The 26,495-nt window shown below is 44.3% G+C and overlaps 1 long non-coding RNA gene across 1 annotated transcript in view; it reads right to left on the reverse strand.

Annotated features, from left to right (window-relative positions):
- The window catches only part of LOC144770312 (uncharacterized), a 470,316-nt gene extending 453,454 nt beyond the window's left edge, over positions 1–16,862 (reverse strand). Inside the window, exon 1 of the long non-coding RNA XR_013598862.1 lies at positions 16,752–16,862. This is a non-coding gene — a long non-coding RNA (uncharacterized LOC144770312). The remainder of the gene's footprint in view (positions 1–16,751) is intronic.
- Positions 16,863–26,495: the final 9,633 nt, after the last annotated feature.

A 26,495-nucleotide genomic window follows, 5' to 3' on the forward strand; every position in this document is an offset into this window, starting at 1 on the left:
GTTAGCTTTTTCCTTGCACTTTGGGTCATTTAACATTTTGACTGACTGTTTCCTCCATCACTTCCCTTGACAGATACATACAGTGAAAACAAGTAATGATAGTCCCAGGCAACCGCCACTATGAGCCCGCAGTCTTGTGATGGATGAACCACTAGATCAGGGTAACTGTCAGTGAAGTCAGCTGAGGCTCCACTTACTCCACCAACTCCACCAACAGAAACCCAGAGATTTACCCAAATCTACATAGAGATGGGAAATTGTGGGTTCGGAGGGGTCTAAGGAAGGTGAGGAATTGGGTTGTTGGTTGAGGGAGGTATGAGCCTTTCTCAAACAACAGCCAGAATCCTTGTTAGGGTGAACTACAAACAGTCACTAAATTAACCTGTGCTTAACCCTCTGGTAGCTCGGCACAAAAGTAGTCGTGCTTAACTTAGAAGCAATGTGTAAAGCATTTCTACAGCACTTAAACTGCAATAAAGTGAAACACAACACAAGAAAAATCCCACACCAATTTAGAAAAGTAGAGTAAAATGAATACAAATATTTGTCACCAAAATGACAAAAATCCAATCAGTAGAACTGGAAATATGCGATTTCAAGGTTTTAAGGTAAGTATAGTGCCTAAATGTGAAAAGCACCAACTGTTATTCTCTTGGTCGGGTCGAGCCGGGACAAAATCACAAGTTCAGGCTGATCAAGATGGAGTGTGGGCTGGATAAAAGGACCAAATTAGTCCCACTGAGAATTGTACCTTATGTCCTTGATGCAGAGCATTGTGTTGTACTGCCCTGTTCCGATGAGGAGCTGTGAGGCCCGGTGTCGAGTTGCATCGTGCTGTGTCAGCTCTGATGAGGGGCTGGGAGGGCTGCGAAGCGAGATCCTGCATCAAGTTACATCACGCTGCCTCCGGTCTGAAACCCACAGTTGGGCCAGGAGTAGAATATACTCTGATGCCAGCCAAACATCAAGGACCAGTGGGGGCACCTCTTGGGGATCAGAAATCACATCAGCAGCATAGAACAGCAGCAGGGCACAAGCAAGTCCCGTTCAGTCTGGGCAGCTTGGCAGATTCAAGGTAGGTCTTTGGAGCTTGTTAAGTCCCTGTAGCTCAGAACAGGAGTCCAGTCAGCTAGCCCTTGGAGCCACTCTGGTGGTTCTGAGTTCAAGGAGCAGATCCAGTCTTCCTTCTTCAGGCAGCAGGGTACAAGGCAGTCCTTCCAGGATCAGGGCAGCAGAGCAGTCCTCATTCTAAGTCTTTACAGGTCCAGAAGTGGTCTGAAGAATGAGTCTGAATGCCCCATTTTTATACCTCATGCTACCTTTGAATTGGGAGAAGCTTCTGGATTTTTCTCCCAACAGAGGTGTTTGCAATTTCCTGTTTCTCTGCCCTGGTTCCACTCTGGCTGCAGTCTGGGTTGGTGTGAATATATTTAGTGTGAACTGAGGCAGTGACTTTTAAGTGCAAGTGTGACACGTAACAACTTTGCTCCTCCCATTAAGTCAGGATAGCCCATCTGCCAACACCCAGTACCTTTATTGTGTGGCTGTCTGGGAGGAATACACAAAGGCCAACTGGCAACTTCACCTAGTCATGTGACTGCAGGTACAAATGGTAAGGACAAGAAAATGCAAACTTTCTAAAGTGGCATTTTCAGAAATCTGATTTATAATCGGACTTTACCATTAAAGACGGTTTTAAATTACAATTCCTCAGACACCAAACATGATATTTCTACCTGCTCCCAAAGACAAGCTACACCTTTATTAACTGTATTAAGGTAACCCAATGTTGTCATATGGGAGAGGTAGACCTCACATCAGTGAAAAACGAATTTGACAGTTTTTTACTACCAGGGTATGTAAAACTTAAAAGTACATGTCCAACTTTTTAAATACACCACACCCTACCCTACGGGCTGTTTAGGGCCTACCCTAAGGGGTGACTTATATGCATTAAAGAAGGAAGATAAAGACCCAAAACTCACTCTGTGCATATTGTATTTTATACTTAAACAAATGGAGAGTAAGGAAAGTTGAACTTGTCCTCTTCCCTAGGTACTATATTATAAACACAATAGACAAGTCCTTCTTCAGGTTTCTTAGTTTTTATAAGGCTTTCGTCAGAACCAGAAAAAGTGTGTGACCAAAAATTGCGGGTCACAGGGGTGATTGTATCAGCAACCACCCTAAAGTGTGCTGTGAGTGTGGTGGATTGTTTTTACTCACAAATCCTCGGTATGGAGTACTCTGACTCAAGGTTAATTTTGCCTCATGGACTCGATCGTGGTCTGCTAACCCTCCTGACTGTTTAGTCGAGGGAAAAGTTGTTCTGACCTAGGCAGCCGATCGGGTCCCGCTGATTTGCAAAGCCTTAAGATCCAACCAAAAGGCTGAAACTAGTAGACCTAAGCAATTTTTTAAAGTGATACTGAGGTACATTCAAAAACCTCTAGCTGATCCTTAACTGTTTTTACCCATGTCCTAGGGCCCTTCCATTAAAACTTTTATAAGGGTTTTTCCTAGGGACATTTTTAACACATAACTGCACTTCACTTATCACTTCACTTTCTTTACACAAACAACCTGCTCCACTGCAATTCAGGCGTTGAAGCACAGCTGGATTGCGCTAGGTAATCCAGCTGGGCCCCGATGATGAAGCATGCAACCTACCAGGTAGGTGAGTGAGGGGTTTCCTAAAACATCTTGCAGTTGTTTGCGCTCTTCACTCCCTTTTTTTGATAGGTTTTTTTCGATAGTTTTTTGTCAGAAGCACTGACTACAAAACCTGAAGAAGGACTTGTCTATTGTTTATAACATATTGTATTTTAGACAATAGATATTAGACTACAGACTACAAAAGCTGTCCTTAATCGAGACCTATAAACAAAAAGCAAGTTAAAGAACTTCAAGGATGCAAGAGCTAGCTTCCCCCTCTACATCCTTCAACAACTTTAAGATAGAACTTCTCTCATGAACTGTGCATGGAAGAGTAGAATGTAATACCTGCCCGGGATTTTGGCAAGGCTTGCATTGTGCGCACTCATTAACCCGTCCTACCATCTAGCCACCAATGCTTCAGTTCATGCACTCAGTCTTCCCTGCACCTTCCCCAGAAAACTAAACATTCTCTCACACTGCTTTAATCACAATGGATCCTCTTTGCTCAATCTTGCCTTCCCATTGCCCCACACAGTATTGCCTCTTTGACCATTCATGTACTCACACATTGACCTAGCCATTTCTCCATGCTTTTATTCACCCTTCCATCATGCTCACTCCATTTATTTTCCCAACCACTTATCATTCTCACATTCCTCCACTCATCTATCTGCATAACCACATACACAATCAATAAAGAAGCGCTTTTAGTTTTAAGCCAGGCCACTTAGCTCTGCCATTGACTGTTTCACATAGATAATGCGCAACAGTGCCATACTTCATTCACTTCAAGATCACAAAAGTACATCAATTATGAAGAACAAGACGCGGAATGTTAAAGTAAAAACGAAAATTATAACAACCAATATCAGACTGAATACAATCTAAACTATAATGACAACATTGTACATATAAATATGGAACCTGCCTAATGTACACTGAGAGACCCAACAAACAAGAAATAAGGGTCAGATGTACACATTTTAGAGATTGTGATTTTCTAATGGCGATTCTTTGCGAATCGAAAGTCGGAAATCGCAATTCCTAATGCACGTAACACATTAATTTCATTTCGCGAATCCTAATTCGGTCACACTCAAACTAACTCATGAATATTAATTAGTTAAGTTGCAATTTGTGACCCATTAGGAATCGCGGCCATCACAAGGGTGGTGGCTTAGCAGTGTCAGCAGACCATTATGTCTGCGATTGCTTTTTAATAAAGCAGACCTTTTTTTTGCAGCGCTTTTCCTTTAAGGTAAAAAGGGACACATTTAAAAAGAAAAAATGAAACTTTGAGGTTTCATTTTTTAAGAACAGTCAGTGGTCGCCCCTTCCAAGTGGCACGCCCCTTTCATATATCGAATCTCACAAACTGCAATTCAGTAACATGTTACCGAATTGCAATTTGTGCTCTGTACATATGTAAAAGCATTTTTTTGCGGTCGGTAATGGCCCGACTCACAGACATATGGACCTTAATGTATTAATGAAAGGAAATGGAAAAAAATAAAAACTAGTGGCTGTTAAATGATCTGCTACTATTTCCCTTGCCTTATCTTCCTCAGAAGGATCAACAGTTCATTTAATTCTTTTTTCTATAAAGTCGGTATAGATTTTGAACTGGTGTTTCAAAGTATACATTAGTGATAGCAATCTCAAACAGGCATTGAATGGAAGCAAAATAGACACCTTTGGGTCAGGAGTTGGATCAGCCAGGAGTTATTTAACGCTATAATTTGCTATCCCTATCTTTGGGAATAGTATGGTGCTCCTTGACAACAGCCACCTGGGTCTTTTCTTTAATGAAATTGTTATTGTTTATAATAAACAGTGCATTACAAGTGTACAGGAGGCAGCAGTCCTCATTTCTGAAAGAAATGTTATCCGTGGACGCTGTGAAAGCAATAGATGAGTGAATATAGAAAGCAGTAGTATGTGGGGATAACATTTGACAAACACTGAAGGCGGTAGGTAAAATAGTATTCCTATCAGTGAGATCTTTACATACTATGATCTGGATATTGTTGAAGAAGCCTTTCGTATGTTGCACGAGTAAGTCTTCTCTAGTCCACTTTTAGATAATCACACCATTTGATCGACCATCAAAAATAGATGTAGGAATAGAAAATGGGAATTGAAACGAAGAAGAATGGCAATAGTTGGTTGTGAAAATGTAACTTTTCCATGCTATCTAATAAAGACATAAAAGAGCTGCATGTTACTAGGATGTGGCAGTAGGGGGAGGGCAGGGTAATATGTAAACATGTGGGTGGGTCTCTAGGAAAGAGGAAGAGGAACAAAGAATGTCAACCGAATAACGTTTGCCATAGCAATCCATCTGTCATGATAATGGAGGGGAGGTTCGCTATAAGGAGACCTCGATGTAAAGGGAGGGGTGTGGTAGGAGGTGGAAGGTCATAATGTAAAGAAAAGAATGAGGGTTCCATGGTGGTTATCCTGCCTTTTATCTCAATTGTGGTGTTAGTGGGTGTTAGATCTGGGGGTCTCTAGTTGGCAACGGTATTCACCTTTGTCCAAATAGGGACCCTTACTTCTAAGTCAGGATAAGGGGATTACACTCCTTAATAACCCCTGCTCACCCCCTTGGTAGCTTGGCACGAGCAGACAGGCTTATCTCAGAGGCAGTGTGTTAAGCATTTGTGAATATACACAGTAACACAGTGAAAACACTAGAGATGGATACAACACAGGTTTTATAAAAATAAGTATTCTTTATATAGACTTAACACAAGACCACAAACTACAAAAATCCACAATACTACACTTAAGATTGCTTTAAAGATGATCAAAGTTACTTAGTTCAAGTTGATGATAAATGCGACAAAGTTCTCAACAAAGTACCTAGATGGGTAACGCAAAGTAAACAAAAGGTTTGCAAAAGGGGAGATGCATCGGTTCCATGATCCGGGGGACATGATGCGTCATGCCTCAATGCTTGCGCAGAGTAGGGGATGCGTCGTTATCCTTACCGGTGCGGAGGTGGTGCATAGATTCTCGGCCTGTGGGCCCGCTGCGGTGTGCAAGATGGCGCCTTGATGCGATGCGATGATCCGGTTGTGATGCGAGAAGATGGCGCCCTTGATGCGACAATGTGATGACGCTGCGATGATGATGCGTAGATGCACTGGCAGCCTTGCGACGACGCTTCTCCGGTGATGCGATGGCGACTCTCTGGATGGCGTCACGCTTCTCCGGTGATGCGTCAGCAGGCAGCTTCAATGAACACACGCTGCGGCGTAGGCTCGCTTCTACGGCGATGCGACGATTTCAGCTGCAGCAGCGACACACTTCGTCTCGATGTGTCGTGCTTCCAGCTCCCAGCGACACGCAAATGTCTGGAGTTGAGAATTCTCAGCAAGGAAATTCAGAGGGGAGCTGGAGATGAAGTCTTTTGTCCCTGAGACTTCAGCAGGAGGCAAGCACAGTTCAAGCCCTTGGAGAATATTCTGCAGATGATGAAAGTCCTTAAAAAGTTCCTTCTCCTTTCTTTGGCAATTAAGCAACCACTGCAGGCCAACCCAGCAAACAGCACACTGGCAGAGGGGCAGTCAAACTCCTGCAGCTTCCTTGGTTCTTCTCCTTGGCAAAATGTTTCTTATTCCAGAAGGGATCTAAAGTTCTTGGGACTGGGTCCCAATATTTATACCCCAAAATCCTTTGTTCTCTGAAGGCAGAGAGGCCTCTGCCTAGTCCAAACCAGTTCCTGAGCACCTAGTTTACATGACTCTCTCCTTCCTTTCACTATGCAGGGCAGAGACATCAGCCACCCCACAGGAGGTGGAGTCAGCACAGGGGGGGGAAGGCACAGCTCTGGAGCACTTTGTTGACATGATTCCTTCTCTCCTTTCACAGTGCAGGGCAGAGACATCAGACACACCATAGGAGGTGGAGCCAGCATTGTAGAGGGAAGGCCCAGGCCTATTCAGGTCCCAGGTGCAACTCCTCCCTCCCATCTAGATGCAGTTCTCTCTATTCACCACTGGGCTGCCCCAGCCTGTCTCCTGGAATGCCCCAGCCCTGTCACTCACAAACCCAGACAAGGAATACACAACCTAGCAGAGGCAGGCCTGGACAGTTAGGCAAGAAAATGCCTACTTTCTAAAAGTGGTATTTGCAAACACAGAATATTAAAACCAACTGTACTAAAATATGTATTTTATCATTCTGAGTTCAGGCATACTAAATTCGAATTTCTGCCATGTTCCCTGAGTCAGTTAGGATTATGAGAATGTAATAATCTAACTGCCCATTCTAGCCTATGGAGAACAGGTAGCCTTCAATAGTGAAAATGGCTGTAATTCACTATTAGAACATGCTACACACACCAGAGCATGTCCTACCTTATACGTACAATGCACCCTGCCCTTGGGCCTACCATAGGGGTGTCTAATTTGAAGAAAAGGGAAGGTTTAGAGACTGGCAAGTGGGTGCACTTGGCCAAGTCGACATGCCAGTGCTAGACTGCCCATAGGTCTTGCAATGGCAGGCCTGAGACACATCTTACAAGCTGCTTCTGTGGGTGGCAGAACCAGTGCTGCAAGCCCACCAGCAGCATTTGATTTACAAGCCCTGGGCACACACGGTGCACTGTACTAGGGGCTGACAGGTAAATCAAATGACCCAATCATGAAGTCACTAATCAATCAATTTACCATAGGGAGCACTTGCACTGTGGCACTGATTAGCAGTGGCACAGTGCCCAAAGCATAAAACCAGCAAAAACATATCAAAACAGAGGAGGCAATCCATCAAAAATGGAAGGGAGACTCATGCCAATGATTCCAGGTCTAACAGTGAGGATGCTCAGGTAGAGGCTTTGTGATGTGAATGTTTGACAGCTGCGCTCCACATCCCCATCAAGTCAGAGATGGCCCATCCTGCCAACACCGATTTCCCCTTTGTCTCACTGTTTAGGAACAAAATACAAAGACCAACTGCCAGCTTCACCTAGTCGTGGCTGCAGGCACCAAATGGTTGGGACAAGAAAATGCCAACTCTCTAAAAGTTGTATTTTCAGAATTGTGACTTAAAATCCGACTTTACCATTAAAGAGGGTTTTAAATTACAAAACTCAACATTCTTATTTGCTCCCAATTTAAAGTTACCACTTATTAAATCTAATAAGAGAAATGTATCCTATGGGGTGATAGGCCTCACAGTAATAAAGAATACATTTAAGAATTTTTCACTACCAGGGCATGTAAAAGTATAAAGCACAAGGACAACGTTTTAAATCCACTGCACTCTGCTCTCTGGACTGTGTAAGGCCTACCCTAGGGGTTATTTATATGTATTAAAAAAGTTAGTTTGGATCTGGCAAAAGGTTTGCCCTTGCCACGTTGTAATAGCAGTTTAAAACTGCACACACAGGCTGCAATGGCAATCCGAGGACATGTTTGAAAGGTCTACTTGAGTGGGTGGCACAATTAGTGCTGCAGGCCCACTAGGAACATTTAATGTGCAGGACTCGAGTACATGTAGTACCACTTTTCTAGGGACTTAAATGTGTCAATTGGGTCTAAGCCAATCTCACGATGTTTAAATGTGAGACCACAAGCACTTTAGCACTGATTAGCAGGGGTGAAGTGTGCAGGGTCGTAATAGCCAACAAAACCGGTTCAGAAAATAGGAGGGTAAAGGCCAAAGTTTTGGGGTTTACTCAGCAGAGAGAACCAATGCCAACAGAGATGCAGCCAGGAATTGCCCTATAAAGGTTTTGGGAATGATTCAACATTCTCACCATATTCTTGATCACTAGTTTGGTTGTTGACTCAGAGGGTGTCTTTAATTGAAAAGGCAAATGTAGGTCAAGTTCACTTTGAGCCATTTCCCATTCCAGGTGAACCCAGATGTGGGGATCAGTTGTCCTTGGCCACATGTATGCTATCTGTGAGAAGTTAAATGTGGTGTAGTGGTGTATGATACTGCATAACCTAAGACCACCATATTTCCTATGAGAAATCATTTTGGAGATTTTATGTCCCGGTTTCATGCTACCCCAGAGAAAAACTGTAATGCCCTCATTGATGGAACAGACGACCTTAGTGCAAACTAGAAGAGGTAACATTCCCAGAACATAGATTAATTTTGAGGCCACCACCATTTTCACAGGTTGTAGGTGCCCTCATGTGGACAGGATTAGTTTGTTCCATTTTGTGTAGTCTATGTTAGTCTTCGTTATGAGTAGGTCTGTATTGTCTGAGATACTCCTCTATAGCCACCTACTGTTGAGTATTCATTGGTATTTGAGCTGAGACTTTCTCCATATTAATTGAGATCCTGTAATAGCGGCCTTCATTGTAACACACAACATCAGGACTTTGCTTTTATCCCAATTGATTTTATAACCCAAATATCACTAAGAAATCTGTCATGAGGTACATTAAGACTGCTAAGGAGCTGACTGGGTCCGTTAAAGTAAGGTAAATATTTTCTGCATAAAGCAGTTTTGTAGAGGCTACAAGAGTAACTACGCCTTCAATCTGGGATGTCTGGTGAATGGAAGGAGCCAGTCGTTCCATTGCTAACAAAAACAATAACAGCAACATGAGACATCTTTGGCATGTCCCTCTATGCACAAGAAAAAGTTTGGAAAGAAAGCCCAGCAGTTGACTTGTATACAAGTGATCTGGTACAGCCATCAAACCTTCTTGATAAAGTCTTCCCTAAACCCATTTTCTGCATAGTGTGGAGCCTATGTCTCCACTCTACATGATCAAATGCTGTTTAGCATCAAGGGATAGGGCAAGGCATTCTCTTTTAAGTCCTTCATTAACCATAGAAGATGTACTAGGGATTGTTAATGGTTTTGTAAGGTTAGTCGTGGTATGAATCCCACTTGTGAGTGATATATCAGACGTGGAATAACTTTATTAAGGCAAGTGGCTAGAACGCTGTCTAAAATGTTCATATCAGTATATAGAAGAGAGATAAGACAATAGTTGCTAAAGAGCAGTGAATCCCTGCTCGGTTTTGGGAGGACAGCTATTGTGGCTCTGTTGGAGAGGGACAAGATTGTGCCTGTCTCTTCTGCCTCATGGGAGGCCCTTTGTAGCTGTGCCACTGCTTTTTTTTTTTTAACACTCTTCACTCTCTGGCTTGGAGACCAAATGTTAAAATCCATCACACTTTTTCTTGAGATATTTAGCAGTGATAGACTTCTTTTCAAAATATTAAGTCTCTTTAGTTAGTGTGGCATCACCAGCGGCGGCTCCTCTGTTATGGTGGAGGAATGTCGCCCCGGCTGCTGCTAGCGCAGCAGGCACACATATTCATAAAATGGCAATAAATACCATTTTATTATATGTGGTAGGCACGCGCTGCTACCGCGCTAGGGCAGGGGTGGGGATGATTAGTGCAATTGCACTATTACGTCAAGCCCCTGCCAGTGCGCATATAAGATTGGCCGGCTGCCATCAGCCAGCAAATCTGACGTGCATAGTTCACAGCCTGCAATTCCACGGCTGAGAAACATCCCAGGGATTGTTGCTGCAGGCCCCCAGCCTCAAAATGAGCACATGGTTGGTCTGCTCCAACCAATCCTGGAGATGTGCTGCCGCTCCAGGATTGGTTGGATTTGCGTGGCACAAGGGAGGAAGTCTCTCCCTTTCCATCCCTAGACGTTCAGGAGAGCGCTAAACGAGGGAGACGGCGACCAGAACCTCTGACGAGCAAAGTCAACCTAAATATGGTGAGTTTTTTTGGCATCACGCCCCACCATATTTTAATGTTGCCGGTCACCACTGGACATCACTGTGGCGGATATTCTGATATTCCTGACGCATGCTTAAAATGTGCACCTGAACGACACAAAGTATGTTCGTCATTTCAACTATAGGCCCAGATTTCCAAACATTTAGCATTTGGTTTGCATCACAAAAGTGACGCAAACCTGTGCAAAATGTATTAGTTGAATTTCCATTCCAGTGCAAAACTTGCTTTGCTATGGAAAGTTGCATCACAGTAAGACGAAGCAGCACAAAGCGCTGCTATGCATTACTCTGTATCAAAGAGGAATTCCATGGTGCTACATGGATGTTCCCATGCAACCACGTATGGTTTTTGACGCAAAACCCTCTCTACTAACATTAATAGACAGGGTTTTGTAACAAAAAATAATGCCACTTAGAAGCTGGCTTAAAAAACTTTTCACACTTTGTACTTGTGTTGAACTGTACAGTACACATCTGAAGTGGGAAAGGTTTCTAAGTTAGCCTAAGCATAGTATTTTGCACCAGAAAGGTAGCCTTCCGGTACAGAACCTATGCTAGGCTCTATGGTGCAAAGTGTGTGCATGGAGCTAGGCAGTCTTAAGGTGCACGATCTTAGTAGGTATGGTGCATTGCTGCTCTCTCCCTCTCACGCAATGCAGTTGGTGCACAGCGTTGTGTGACACCTTTGTAAATCTGGCATTGTGCCAGATTATCTGCATCAACAGTTTGCTTCTTGAGCCACACTCGCTCTTTGTGTCAAAATCTAAACTGTCCAACAGCTGCTCGTGTTGAGTCAACACCAAATGCCCTTCCTGCTCAATGTACATCCCTTTGACACCACGCCCCATTCCTTCTGGCCTGCTTCCTCTTGTGATCTCCTCAAACACCCGTCTTGCTTGGGTTTGCTGCATACCTTGGTCTGGTAAACGCCATTCAATTCCTTTTTCTTCCTCGTCTTATATCTACAATTTGTTCTGACCAATGCGTGCTTTCAGGCTGGTGATTTACTTGCATTACACTGCATGGTGCTTTGCTTTTTGCTGCAGCAAAAATGTGAAAACTGATGGTCCAGGAAGTTATTAATGATTTCATTAGTATATATTATTTAGAATGAACATGTCTCCTGAATCCCACGGGGACAAAAGGAGGTTTCAGCACGTTCTGACGGCAAAGCATCCCAATGAATCATATGTGGGAACCAGTCCAAGCTGCTGCTGGCTGATCCTGTACTGGAAGCGAAATAAAAGCTGCAAAGTTAAAAAAAAAACACCCGAAGAAGTATTCCTCAGCAAGTACAGTCTGTGCAGATAGCACTCCTGCGGTGCCCATTTTATTTAGCAACAGGGGGCATTGCATTGTATTCTTGGGGAGGATTTACAAAATATAGTCAGAAATGCACTACTTTAGGTGCGTACCGATGATTGAAGTAAATTCCTAATATCATCGAATTTACAATGGGTACAGAGCTCCTCATTGGAAATTGCAACAATCGCAGATTCCCATGAGTGGTTCTGGAATTGTTTGTGAATTGTATGCTACAATGTGTAATGATTTATGCATGCTTAAATGTGTGATAAGGATACATTTACTCCTATCAAAATGTTACGCACATATGCATTTGCACGTTGAAAACGATGTGCTTTTTGTTTCTTTACTAAGGTTTATCTTTATGGGCAGAAATTCATTCCTCTGCATTCCCATCATTGTGATGACATTCCCTCTCCATTTGCACCAAGGATACTAACTCCTGCACTTGACAGGAGTAACATTCCAAGTGCATCCGAGTAGGAACATATGTGTTAAACGTTGGTCATTATCTTCAAATTCTTATTTGTGGGCTTTCGCCTACTTAGGCATCCCCACCTTGTAAACCCCATTCCCGACCCTGTAAGCATGTTTGGTCACCTTTAAAATCACTCCATATTGGTGTCACCTTAACTGTGAGCCAATCTAATTACAAGAATAATTTCATATTTGCTAAATTGGGCCAATGATGGTTTGGTCATTGTCTATTTAAACAGGACAATGGAGTCCTGCTTCACTTAACCAAAGTGTATACTTTTGTATAAATCACTTTTTTTACTCATTCACCCATCTGCAGAAACAAACTATGTGCAGAAACAAACTGTACTGAAGCACAGTACTAAAAGATGTGCATTTCTTTTTTCTGACCATACCTTTATACGCAGTCTTTCTCTCTGCTTTCCTCCATAGTGAAGCCTCGCTCCTTTTCCATCAGGGGCTGTTTGTGATTGGGGGCAGTTTATCCACCACCATGGTGCAGTAGTGGTATGAAAAACGTTCATTTCTCAGAGCAAACAGTCTCAGGCTGTCATCTTCTTTTTATTCCTTTACGGAGCATCGTCTCACCTGCGATCACGTTCTCCAACTCCAATAATTCCATTGGTGAGAATTGGTCCTTCGTTTCTGCTTGCTCTTCTTGAACCACTGTGGGCACAGGTTCACCCTGGTGTTCAGCCCATCAAGGGAGCCTCTAATAGTCTGCCTGTTCCATCTCTGGAAATCTAAAATGCCAAGTCACTGATCCTGATCTAGAAATCCCTCCTCTTGTTCCCCAATGGAATGTTTCACCACTTGAACCACCCACACACAAGCACTGTAAATATATGACGTATCTCATTGCAGTTTAGTTGGAAGGTCTTTTTGACAGCGGCCATTTCCTTATTTGCTCGGTTGAATCCTGATACATGGGATCTCTGCTGGCAGCCTTAGTGCGGTAGATCTGGGGTGCCCCGAGGGCGATGTTGAACACGACCTTCTCAATTAAGTGACCGATGCTTTCTCAATCCTCTTGAACTTTGTCTTGCAAGTAGACTGAAGTTCATGATTCTTCTGCATGTCTATGTTGTTAAGATCTTCATCTCATATCTAAACTTTTTAGTGCAAGAGACTGAGTGGCTGAGTACGCTTGTGAGGGCCTCTGTTTGGAAATAGAACTGTAAAAAGAGGTCAGGTCATAATATGGCGACCCAGTGAGAGGGCTGCAGCACAATTCAAAGAAGGCTCAGGAATCACAATGTGTTAATCATTACCATCAAGAGAAATCTAGATCATCATGTTTGCTTGTTGCCATTAGTTTGTGTAGGATATTGAAGTGCACGCTTAAGTGTTCCCTTGTTTAGACGTCAAGAAGGAAAATATTTGCTCAAGGAAATCCCAACAATGAAATGTAGAGTTCTTTTGAGGTGGACATTCGACAACCCTATGTTGTGGTCCCTAGTCTTCATTTACAGAGCTCACCAGTATAGTTTGGGCACAGATGATGCCTTTTTCTATGACAAAGTGTGGATATATTGCACCAATAGGCTTCCAGGGGGTAACTTCATGGAGCTTAGAGTAAAACACAGATGGCATCCGTGAATGGATACTAGGCTTCCAGAGATATGTCTCATAACCTTCATAAGATGCTTATCTCAGTAGTGCAAGCTCTTATGAGAGTTCTGTTGTAGGTCTGTAGCGATTTTAATTCCGGTACATGCCTTGCCCTGGATCAGCACTGTCTCTTGATTCAATGACCTTCTTGAGCAGCAACATTTGTAAACCCGTCATCAATAGCAGGAATCCCTCAGTGTGGCGCGCAGCTGCATTTCATAGGCAAGGGCATTGTATTATATTGTTCTTTTGTTTGATTGGCTGCTTCCAATTGTGTCCATCACTCGCTTCAGGTTTTGCTGTTGTGAGCTGCAGATCTTTTTTTCAGGCACTTTGACCCGTCCCCCAGGGTGGTTTGAGCACGAACCTCAGCATTTTAAATGTGTTTTTTGGTTCCACTGGAATCTACCCCTAAGATCCGCAGCAAACCGTTTTTATGGTCTTCATATTATGTTCAGCTGGGGACTGTCTACCTTAATGCAGCATGTTTAAGCAACATGGAAAATGCAAGAAACTCAAAGTCACTTTTAGAGGCAAAATACATCATGTTAATCGTTCCATAACTGCTCATAGAGTCACCACCTGGACTAAAGCCCTTGAAACACCACCTCCTCAAACTCAATTATTCTCCTCACATCATTAGTCCCTTGCAGTTGTTGTCTCTATAATAACATGACCACTTCCTTTCTCGTTAATGTAATTGTGTGATGTCTCTGGTCATCTTATCTCTCAAGCTGTTCCTATGAACATCCACTGCTGGGCTCTCATGATACTTTAGTGCATTGTTTCTCTTCAGGATTCTGAACAAATGCATAAATACAAAAATATTGAAAATACGAAAATAGGTTTCCAATTACTTCTTAGTTTTGTTCTAATTTATCTATATAATGTTAGCTTCGAAATTAAATGTTTCTTTTCTTGACAGGTCTAATGCTTTTATTTTATCCAGATGCCTGTTAATAATTTTGGTATTCGTAATTTTTTAATACATTTTATAAGACACATTGTGGCTGCTGACTAAGGGTTGAGTGTGTGTGTGGTCAAGAGGGGAGGTAGCCCAGTAGCTTCAGCTGCGCCATTGAAACATGGTGCCCCAGGTTCGAATTTGACCTCAGTGCTAGACTCAGTGTGTGATTCTAGGCAAATCACTTCATCTGTGTAAAGTGTGTTTGTGTACTGTTTTCCCACCCTTTACATAATGTGCAGTGCTCCATTGCTTCACAGCTAGGCTTGCACTATGTAAATACCAATACATATGTGGTTTGTTTCATAAACTGAGCTGTCAGTCACAATAAGCTTGCAAGTTCATAAATGTGTGTACAAGGGGATTCACACACACACACTCACTCACATTATTCTATTTGTTAGTTCATTGAGTTTATTGGTCGGCTTTCTGTTTTTCATTAACAACCTTCTTTGTGATCTTCGGCAAGTAGCTTTATTTGCAAATTTTTAGAGTTCACTCTGCTACCATTATCAGTTAGAAAGGGTCTCGGCGGCCAAACGGGGCTTATTTACAAGCCCCTTATGCCGCCGGTGCGTCACTTTTTAAGTGATAACAAAAGTGACGCACAGGGGCTTGTAAATAAGCCCCAGTATTAATACAGACAATGTGGGAGAAGTTGAAAATGTCGAATTCTTCCGGAAACAGGAAGTATTCCCCGAATGTTGTATGCCGGCATGCTCAAAAGCAACCCCAGCACAGAGTGTATAGACTATCTGAATGACCTGAAGCAAAACCAAAACCTTCTTTCTAAATACTGCTCGCAGCTGGTTCAACACACCAGTTCGTTGCACGGGCGCGCCAGAAGCACTCTGCATGATAAAAGAGGCACAAAGTGAAGTGCATGTTTGCTATCAGACCAGCTGCTGTACGGATGTCTCCTCTTTTCATTGGTAGAGTCCATAAGAAACAAGCATAGCGCCTGTTTATCCATATCCGAAGTATATATTTTAAAGTTCCTTTCTGAATCTGAATTGCTGATGCAAGTGTGTAGTATAGTGGCAATCTATTTTGGAACATTTCTACCATATTAAAAGTTGATTGGATAAGGAGGAAATGGGGTGTGGTGTGAAAATGGCTGACTTTGAAACTGAGGCTGGTTTAGATGCTTAAATGATGTGTCTTTTTTGCAAATTGCTCTGGGGCGAATTCCAAAACATTGGATCGAATCAATGTGGTACCCATCTATTATTGTGCTGTGAACCCCAAGTACAGTTTGCAAAATTTTGACTTAGAGCCCAATAATTGGCCCTACCTGGAAACCTCTTCAAAGCATTTAGGTCCTAGAATCCCTGTTCGAGGTGACCCTGTGAGTGGTCTTATTATATAGGTTGACAATTAAAAATAATACAAAGAACAAGTACAGTACAAAGTTGCTCCTGAGCCAATGACATGTGCAGAATACACGAGTAATGTGAGCTTGTTGTTTCAGCTAAAATTTCAGATGCGAGCTGTCGATTTCCTCATAAAAAACACACACACGATCTGAATTAGCACAAAGTGCCCTCCTTGCCACCGGGAAAGAAAGACGTTTATAGGATGGGCATCGGGGGATGCCCATCCTGATTGGAAGTGCCTTTCGACGACACTCGTGCTATGCTGATAAATGTTAGTTTCCAAATTATCTCCAACGACCCCCTCCCCCCCCCTCCCGCATTAATTTTACGAGCACAAAACGGCTGCCCTTCTATTTGCCGCAATGGATACAGTTTCTTCTATCGCTGGCAATAGAACCCGGTGCATTAGATTTCTAGGATGTCTTGTCATTTAACTCTGAAAGAAGGTACAGATTCAGGCGGACTGTCCGCAAAGTTTGCCAGCAAAAGTACAATCTGTTCTGGTGCCGAGTACAATCAGAAGCTCGCTGGGATCTGAATACCCAGTTTAAACACGCAACCTTAACACCCTTTCGAGACAGACTCCCACGCGACAGCCCACCACAGTGATGAAAAGTTACTTACTGCGTCCGCGGAGGAGCGACCCGGGGCGGCTCCCGGCGCCTTCTCATGCCTTCCGCGAGATGCGTCCGAAGCCTGCAAAAATCCCTCTAGGCTGCCTCGTGTCTCTGTCCGAGGTTAGTGAATTACAAGCTGCCCCAGCCAATGATGATCTCACGAGCATATTGTTTGCTTAATGGATTGACCCTTTCAGTGCTGGCTTGTGTACAATCCATCAGGGCGATTTGTTTTAAGCAAAGATTGCACCCTCCGTGGCGCAGAAGGCGGCGATGATGGTAAATGTTAAATGCTGATGGGGGTGGTGAGCTTCCAGGATGTTGAGAGGTGCACCCTCGGGAGGGGGCCAATATGTTTACCTCCCCTCCTCCCAGTGGCATTCTCATGCCATCGTCTATCAAACATCTTCGTCACCAGAGAATTCCGCCCACTCCAGACTCTCTTTTGAAAGTGTTTACAAAACAGAACTCAAGTTATATAGATGTCTCAATGCATGAAATGTGTGATTCGCCATACACACGTCATGTAAAGGATAGCACGTATAATGGCAGAATTTAGGATCAAAGTGTATGTAATTTCCCCCCCTCCCTCGAGTATTCATCAGATGAGGTGCATCTTAGTCAGCCTTGTGGGTAAGTGGTGTCAGACATGCAGCAGTAGACTGATCAGAATCCTGGCTAACAGCTTTTCCTCCAACACTGCTGCATCCAGCAACACACGCCACCCCAATGAGTGGCACTGAAGGCCATTTCTGCCTTTCACACAATTCATTAACAACCTGGCCACTGACATGGACACGCATACACATGTACACATGCGTCACATACAATCTCTGTAGGTTGAACACACGCAAACACATGCTAGTTCGCGCTACATAAAACTCTAAAAAAAATAAAATAATCTGTCCCAGTTAAAAACTGTTGTTTTCGTAAATCAGAGATTCTCCTTTAAGCTCCTCTGTTCCCCTCACCCCGACCATCAACACAGAACTGTCCCACACCCTTTTCCCCACTGATCCGCTATTCACCTCTGCTGCACCCTCTGACACTCCAAGCAACTTTACTGCCCTCATTGACACACATCTTCGACAAATATTCACTAGACTGACTTTAATACTTTAATTGCACCCTAACCACCAAACACATGGTAACAAAACTTTATGATGCACACTTGAGCCAGATGGCATCAGCCCTACTCAAGACCGTCAGCCACTGTACCCTCTGTGGGCTCAACCTTCTCTACCAATGTAGACCCTACTCAGCTCACACAGTCTACACCTCCAGTCTCAGTGATACTGACCTCCCCCATAGTATAGCTCACACACCTTCCTTATACATGAGACCAGCCGCCTTTCCTTCCACTTCCAGAGCTGGAAGTCTCACTGACACAGTCACCTAGCTTCTGAACCGAATAGAACAAAAACTTGATTCACTAGCTAATGACATCTCGCATCTGAAATAGGACCCCTCGAGCCAGGCCAAGTTATCCCACTCTCACACTACGGATATCTACAAGTTGTCCTCCCCTATAGGTTCTCCAGCTGTAAGACAACACACCCTTTGGTCCTCTGTTCCTTTCAGTCGTCTGTCCTAAAGTCCTTACCAAGCTCACAGCCCTATATCCGCTCTGGAAGCTGATGCTATCAACAAATCCGACTTCACAATGCACTAGAACATGGTCCTCAAGCTGCCTTCACAATTCCAGAAATCATGGGCACAAATATAATCCCTCAAATTATCTTCTCGCCCAGATCTCCTGCTCAATACACCACCCCATTCAGACACTACATACCCCTAACAATAGTCCTAGCCCTCCAAGATGCATACTCCTCTACTGTAAATCGGCAGTTCAATATGCCACAGATCTCGCCAAAGCTATTCTTGGTGAAGAAATAGATATTGCATATCTCCCTGAAACCTGGCTTAATGATCACTCGACCCATCCCCTCCCCCCCCCGCCACCCCCTTCTAGACCCGCTCACATCACCTGGCTACACCATCATTAGATTTGACAGACCATGGAGAACAGGTGGTGGACTAACAATCATCCACAAAGAAGGAATCCATCTTTCCATCTTAAAGACCTCAAAATATTCGACTTTTGAATACCTAGGAGTAGAACTTACAGCCTGAGGCTCCTTTTCTATCAATCTACACACCATCTACTACCCACCTGGGGATGGCTACTTTTTCTCAGAAGAGTTAACTGGCCTAGTAACACAGTTTTCCCTAACTGGCTTGAAGGATGTATTCTTGGGTGACTTCAATATTCACTGGAACAACTCAGAAGACACCACAGTCCATAACCTTATAAACCTTGTTGAAATAAATGACCTAAAACAACTCTGCAACAAACCAACTCATATTAAAGGTGCCACTCTAGATGCGATTATCATCAAAGATGAATTTGTCTCACTTAGATCCATCTCACTCATTGACTGGTCAGACCACCGTTTCATACTGTTTAATATCGAAACCCACCTCAGATCCCATCCAGTCTCAACACATAAACCCATGCACTGGGCTAGGAACATCAAATAAGTCCCAATAACTGAATTGGAATCCAGGATCTGTGCCCAACTACAGCAACAACCTCTCACCCACACTGCTGATGACTTCACTTCCCACTATAATACAGCGATGATTGATGTTCTTGATGAAGTGGCACAGCTCAAATTCAAATAATTATGAACAATCCAACCACAATCCTGGTTCAACGCAAATCCTAACAACAAGAGGAGCCAACTCATACAGTCAGAAAGGATATGGTTACGGAACCCCTCGACAGTGCACCTTGCGCTCCTAAGAACCGCATCTTTAAGAGAAAAATCCACCTTTTTTCGCAACCAACTTGCCCATGCTAAGAACAGACCCAGGGAATTTTTCAATATCATTAAACAACAAACTACCCTCACCTCACCACATAACTTAACAGCCACAAAAGAACGCTGTGAAGAAATTGCCTGCTTCTTCACAGTTAAAGTCGCACAAATTGAGCAATCCCTCATCCAATTCACAAATCAGACATCCCTACCACCCTTTCCCACTGACTCACTTCCCTCCACGTTAGCCCCACTCAAGAGCTAACTGATGACCGAATGGCCTTAATTAAAACTAATGTCAACTATTTTCTCACCCAACTGATAAACAATGCTAACTGGTCTGACTTCAAACCCATGACAGAAACTGAAGTTTTCAATATAATTGCAAACTTGAAGCACACTTCCCACACAATGGATCCCTTCCCATCCACAATTGTACAAAACCTCAACCATGTCATTACCCCGGTCTGGACAAAAATCATTAATACATCTCTCTCCTCAGGCTGTGTTCTTGACTCCCTCCAACTGGGTCAAATCAATCAATCAGTACATTTGTAACGTGCACAACTCACCTGTGAGGGTCTCAAGGCGCTGGGGGGGGGAAGGGGATGCAGGGGTGCTGCTACTGCTCGAACAGCTAGGTCTTGAGGAGTCTCCTTAAGGCCAGCAGGTTCTGCGTCTGTCGTGGGCGGATGGGGAGGGTGTTCCAAGTTATTGCGGCGAGGTGGGAGAACGGTCTGCCACCGGCGGTCACTCGATGGTGGCAAGGGCGAGGTCAGTGGAGCAAAGCTGGCGGTCCTGGGTGTAGAAGGTGAGTCGTTCGTTGAGGTACGCTGGTCCGGTGTTGTGGAGAGCTTTGTGAGCGTGGTTTAGGAGCTTGAAGGTGATCCTCTTGTTGAGGGGGAGCCAGTGTTGGACTTTCAGGTGGGCTGTGATGTGGCCGTGGCAGGGGATGTAGAAGATGAGGCATGCAGAGGCGTTCTGTATGCCTTGTAGTCGTTTCTGGAGTTTGGCTGATGCTCCTGCGTAGAGAGCGTTACCGTAGTCCAGTCTGCTGGTGACGAGGGACAGGGTGACTGTCCTTCTGGTACCAGTGGGGATCCATCTGTAGATCTTGTGGAGCATGCGGAGGGTGTTGAAGCAGGAGGAGGAGACGGCGTTCACTTGCTCGGTTATTGACAATGCGGAGTCCAGAATGACTCCCAGGTTGTGGGGTTGGTTAGTTGGCGTCGGTGCAGCTCCTAGCGTGGCTGGCCACAATGAGTAGTCCCAGGCGGAGGGGGTGGATCTGATGATGAGGACATCCGTCTTGTCTGAGTTCAGTTTCAGGCGGCTGATCGTCATCCATTCGGTGATGGCCTTCATTCCTTCGTGGAGGTTGGATTTGGCGGTGGTGGGGGCCTTGGTGAGGGAGAGGAACAGCTGGGTGTCGTCGGCACATGAGACGATGTTGAGGTCGTGCGATCTGGCGATGTTGGTGAGCGGTGTCATGTAGATGTTGAAGAGTGTCAGGCTGAGGAACGATCCTTGGGGTACACCGCAGATTATCTTGGTGTCTTTAGAGCGGAATGGGGGGAGGCGGACACTCTGGGTTCTCCCGGTGAGGAAGGAGGCGGTCCAGTCCAGTGCTCTGTCACGGATCCCTGCATTGTGGAGGCATGTGCGGAGGATGTGGTGGCAGACGGTGTCGAAGGTGGTCGAGAGGTCCAGGAGTATGAGGGCTGCGGTTTCTCCGTTGTCCATCATGGCCCTGATGTCGTCTGTTGTGGCGATAAGGGCTGTTTCAGTAGTGCTGTGGTTGCTGCGGAATCCGGATTGGGACGGGTCCAGGTTGTTGTTCTTTTCAAGGAAGGAGGTCAGTTGCCTGTTGACGATCTTCTCAATGACTTTCGCCGGGAATGGGAGGAGGGAGACGGGCCGGAAATTCTTGAGGTCAGCTTTGGGTTTCTTGAGTAGGGTGTTAATTTTGGCATGATTTCAGCTCTCTGGGAAGGTGGCGGTCTCGAGTGAGCTGTTGATGATCTTGCGGAGATGGGGTGCGATGGTGGAGCCTGCTTTGAAGATGTTGTGCGGGCAGGGGTCAGATGGTGGGCCGGAGTGGATGGTGTTCAGGATTTTGATGGTGTCTTCGTCATTGACGTGGGTCCAGGAAAGCAGGAGGTCGATGTCGATGTGGCTGGGGAGCGGTGAGTCTGAGGTGTCTGTGTCTGTCGGGGGGGCCTGGTTGCTGAAGCTGTCATGGATGTCTGCAATCTTGCGGTGGAAGAAGGTGGCTAGGGAGTCGCAGAGGTCTTGTGATGGCGGGATGTCGTGGGAGTTGGAGCTGGGGCTGGAGAGTTCCTTCACTATGTGGAAGAGCTCTTTGCTGTTGTGTGCGTTATTGTCAATGCGCTCTTTAAAGGAGGTCCTTTTGGCAGTACGGATGAGTTGGTGGTGTCTGCGTATGGCGTTCTTGTAGGCTTCATTGCTGTCTGATGTCTGTTCGTGGTGCCACTTCTCCTCAAGCCTACGGCAGGCCTGCTTGGATGCCTGGAGGTTGGCGGTGAACCAGATGGCTTTTCTGTTGGTGCTTCTGTTCGAGGGTTTCTTGATCGGGGCGAGAGTGTTGGCGCAGTCGTCGATCCATTGCCTGAGGTTGAGGGCTGCGAAGTCGGTGTCGGTAGAGTCCGTTGGTGGGTTTCGGGCAAGTGTGGGGAGCAGCTGGTCTTGGGTGACTTTGCCCCAGCTGCGGTGGGGGGCCCGTTGTGTGTGGTGGTGCGTGGTGGGCTTCTTAAAGGTGAAGTGGAGGCAGCGGTGTTCAGTCCAGTGGAGTTTGGTGGTGTGGCTGAAGGTGACAAGGTTGCTGGCTGAGAAATGGGGTCGAGAGTGTGTCCGGCAGAGTGGGTGGGAGTCATGACGAGCTGTTTGAGTCCAAGGTTGGCAAGGTTGTCAAGCAGGGTGGTGGAGTTGCTGTCGTTGGTGTTCTCGAGGTGGAAGTTCAGGTCCCTGAGGAGGATGTAGTCCATGGACACAAGGGCGTGGGTGCTGACGAAGTCGGCGATGGAGTCGCTGAACAGCAGCCGGGGGCCGGGTGGTCTGTAGATGAGGGTTCCTCTGAGGGTGGTGTTGGGGTCGGTGTGGATCTGAAAGTGCAGGTTTTCGGCGGTGATAAGCATGTCGTCGGTGCTGGTCGAGATTCTGAGGGTGTTTCTGTGGACGATGGTGATTCCTCCTCCTGTTCCGTTGGTGTGGTCCCTGAGGGTGATCTTGTAGCCGTCAGGGATGGCTATGGCAATGTCGTGTGCGGAGGAGGGGTCAGGAAGGCGACGTCTGGGGGGGTGGAGTCGAGTAGGTCCCAGAGTTCAATGGCGTGTTTGCGGGCGGAGCGGGTGTTGAGTAGAAGTCGACGGAGGCTGTTGTGACCTACTCCGGTGGGCGTGGTGGTGGTTTGGAGGCTGGTGTAGTGGCAGTTCCGGCAGGAGACGGGTCCATGGTTCCACGTTGGGGTGACCTGGGAGCAGGAGTGTGATCGGCCGGCATTGAGTGCGTGGAGGGGGCTGGCATCGTAGCAGTGTCTGGTGTTGTGGCGTTCGCGGGGATCAGGGGGTCTGGCGCTGAGAGAGGTCCAGGCGCGGATGGGCGCAGACGGACTTGCCTTTGGCATGCCTTCGGCACGCCAGCGGCGCAGCTCACGCAGTAGGTGCCATAAGAAGGGCAGGTGGGTGGGAGGGGCAGCTGGGAGGCGGGAGCGGGATGAATGAGCGAGTGGTGGGGCAGGGCCGCAGGGGTTGCAGCGGGAGGAAGTGAGAGGGCAGAACGGGTGGAGAAACCAAGGGCAAAACAATGTAAGGAGATTCATATATGTTCTTTCCCGCTATTAAATTGAATGGCTGAACTATTTTCGGATGAGAACAGTGACTTCCTATTGGAAGCTGTTGCTGCATATTTTGCATATTCAATGTTAGGATGAAGTATGTCATCACCATTTATTGGACATTGAACATTTTTTTTCTGTTGTTATTTTTTTCTCTCCAGCATATGGAAATGTTCTCTGCCCCAGGCCTATTGACTTTGGTAAAGCCAATTACTAAATTTTCTTGATTATGAGATTTTGTTTTTGGGTGAAAAATTATAAAAAAAAAGTAAAAAGTTTTTTCACTTGCGCAAATTTGAACTGACTGTTGTTGTTGAACTCTGCATTCCAAATTTTTTTCCCTTATCTTATCCGTGCTCGGATCAAGGGAGGGTGTCATATAGATATGCTTTGCCTTCACACTGTGTTAAGTTAGCATGAGCTTCTTAGGAGTTTAAACGCCATTTTACCTTTCTGCTGCTTCTGCACATGAGGTTCCGTGAATTCTGAACCTGGGTCATAAATGTCGTGGTTCTGTTACGATTTTGGTAACAACGAACGGTAAACAGTGAGCTCAGCAATTATGAGTGTTTTCGTCATGTTACACCGATGGATTCACTGTGTATTTGAAGATTTCGTTCTGAATCCTTGGGTTCCATTTTATGCATGGCAGCCATTTTGTAGTTGCCCTCACATAGGCTGATGACTTTAGCTGACTCTTAGATGACCTAAGTGGACTGACCCTGTTGCCTGAAGCTGACCTTGCCAAACCAGTTCTTGCCCTTTAGCTGATCAAGATAGAGATTCAAGAGCAGGACATTGCTGAGTTTATGGTACATGCACACACCTTCTATCTCGCCTCTCATCTGTTTCTCTTCCTTCTTTATGGCCTATTTACGATGGGGATGTGCCTGTTTTTATTATGGGTCCGATCGACCTGTCTGATGAAAAATGTTAAGTTTAACCAATGATTGATTTTGGGCTGGACAAACTGAAAAATGGGCTTGTCATCATGATCCTGCTTTTGTCGTGGAAACATGTGAGTGGTCAAATTGTAAGGAAGGAATGTTGGATTTTGTGCATGCTTGCAAAAAAGCTAGGACTGCCCCTTACTTGTATGCTAAAGTTTGTAACCCTGAGAGCATATAAAAGGCCTCTGTTCTCTGTACTCTGCAGACTGCCTCATTCAGTTGCTAAGGCAGCTGGGTGACGTAGCCTCACTTATTGAAAGTTTAATAAAGATGTCTTTTCATATTTCAGCTTCTGTGCCAAGTTCTTTGTTATATTAGTAAGTATTCCCTGAGAATGAAACTTTTCATTTCTTCAAATGGCGCCCAACGTTGGGCTCATCAGAGAAGTGGCTTTCTGTGGGAGTGATCTTGTCAGGAGACTGAAATCTACTGAGGAGGACAGAACAGGATTCTACTAAGAAGGTACTCTGTGCACAGGGATTCTGGAGATTCTTTGATTCTGCAGCCCAGTATATTTCTGATCTTCCTGATTTTGATCCTCCACATGATGTCACTCCTGACTGAGAACCTTTTTGGCGTGAGTATTCTTTAAAAGACCATTAGGTCATGTAGAACTTGACAGTTAGAATTTGGATAACCTTTTAATTAGTAAAAGTAAGAGTTAAGTATAAGTGGGTCGCTCCCAGTCCTTTGTTCTTTGGTTCCTTAGTCTGGTTCTTAGTTTGATCTGTCCTTAGTTTTTATTTGAAGATTGCAATTTTCAAAAACCGAGGGTCTTGTATATTTACGAGTGTATCGATAGAGATAGCCCCTTGAAGTTTGAAGCTAGATTAGTGAGCTATAAGATGCCTGATCTTAGCAAATTTGGAGCTTTGTGTTGGCCAACTTTGTATACGTTTGGATTAGCCGGCTTCCCCTAAAGGGAATATCTAAATAGGTTTAGATTTAAAAACATATTTCTTCCTTGGTGATTTTATATCCGCAAGGAATTAAAATATGACATAATACAAAACAAGGATCCTTTGTTCTGTGCAGTTTTGTGAATGAAGATATGCAGAACGATCTTTTGGTGTTCTGCTAGCCAAAGCTAGTAAATTTAGTGTATTTTCGCTTCTTGGACATACATCAGTCTGTTGGGCTGTTTTTGCAGTCTTTTGAAACACAATTGAGAAGTGTTTCTTGTAAATATGACTTGCAACTAGTATTTGCAAATGGTTTGTTTTAAGTACAGTCTGTGGGGTGTCCTTTGTTTCTGTCCTAAGTATTGATATGTGGGTTAAATGTGTGTTTAAATGTCTATCTGGTTTTCTCATCAGTGCAACTTTTGTAAGTGAATAGCGATGGCGCTATTCACGAAATGCATGGCGCGCAAAATGTCTAAATGTTTAAAATAATAAAATTAAATATTCACATACACTAGGAATAAAGAAGCCTCAAAAACGAAAATGGTGTGTTTTGGAGGAAAACAAGCGTATAGTATTTATTTTGCTTACAAATATTGCATCAGATATTAACAGGCAAACACTCTTCAGCTGAAGTAAAGTCTTGCTGAACTCAGAAGTATATTATAGAACATGCATTTATGTGTTTTCATTTGAAAAATACAGTCATTTGTGCTCATGTTACAATGCTGAGAGACAAGCTAAATAAACAGGAGTATTTACTTTTAAAAATTGGGTTTATTAAAAATAATTATTAAATTATGAAAAATAATTATTAAAAATAAGTGCTTCAAAATACGTTTTTTTACTATTCATGAAGCTTAATGCTCATACTATCACATCCTAGCATTAAAATTTAATTTAAGTTGTGCTATACCGCATAATGAGAACATTAGCATATTGAATTTCACTTAGCGCAAACGTAAAAAAATTCATTTTTCTAAGGATTTACATGAGATATGACTAATGTCTAATCTCTGTAATGTGTAAAGAACATTCTGAGGATGATTAATATGTAAAACAATTATAGGATATTTATTTTTAAGTGCCCCTAATATTAAAGTCGAATTTGTGTAAAATAGACCATTTAAAACAGCATTCTTGCCATTTACAATAGCTTTAAAGTGCTTTAGGCTTCAGTAAATGCATACATTTAGGTATAATACAAATTTGCAGGTTGTCCCC

Source organism: Lissotriton helveticus, chromosome 7 (assembly GCF_964261635.1).
Source record: "Lissotriton helveticus chromosome 7, aLisHel1.1, whole genome shotgun sequence".
Lineage (NCBI taxonomy): Eukaryota > Metazoa > Chordata > Amphibia > Caudata > Salamandridae > Lissotriton > Lissotriton helveticus.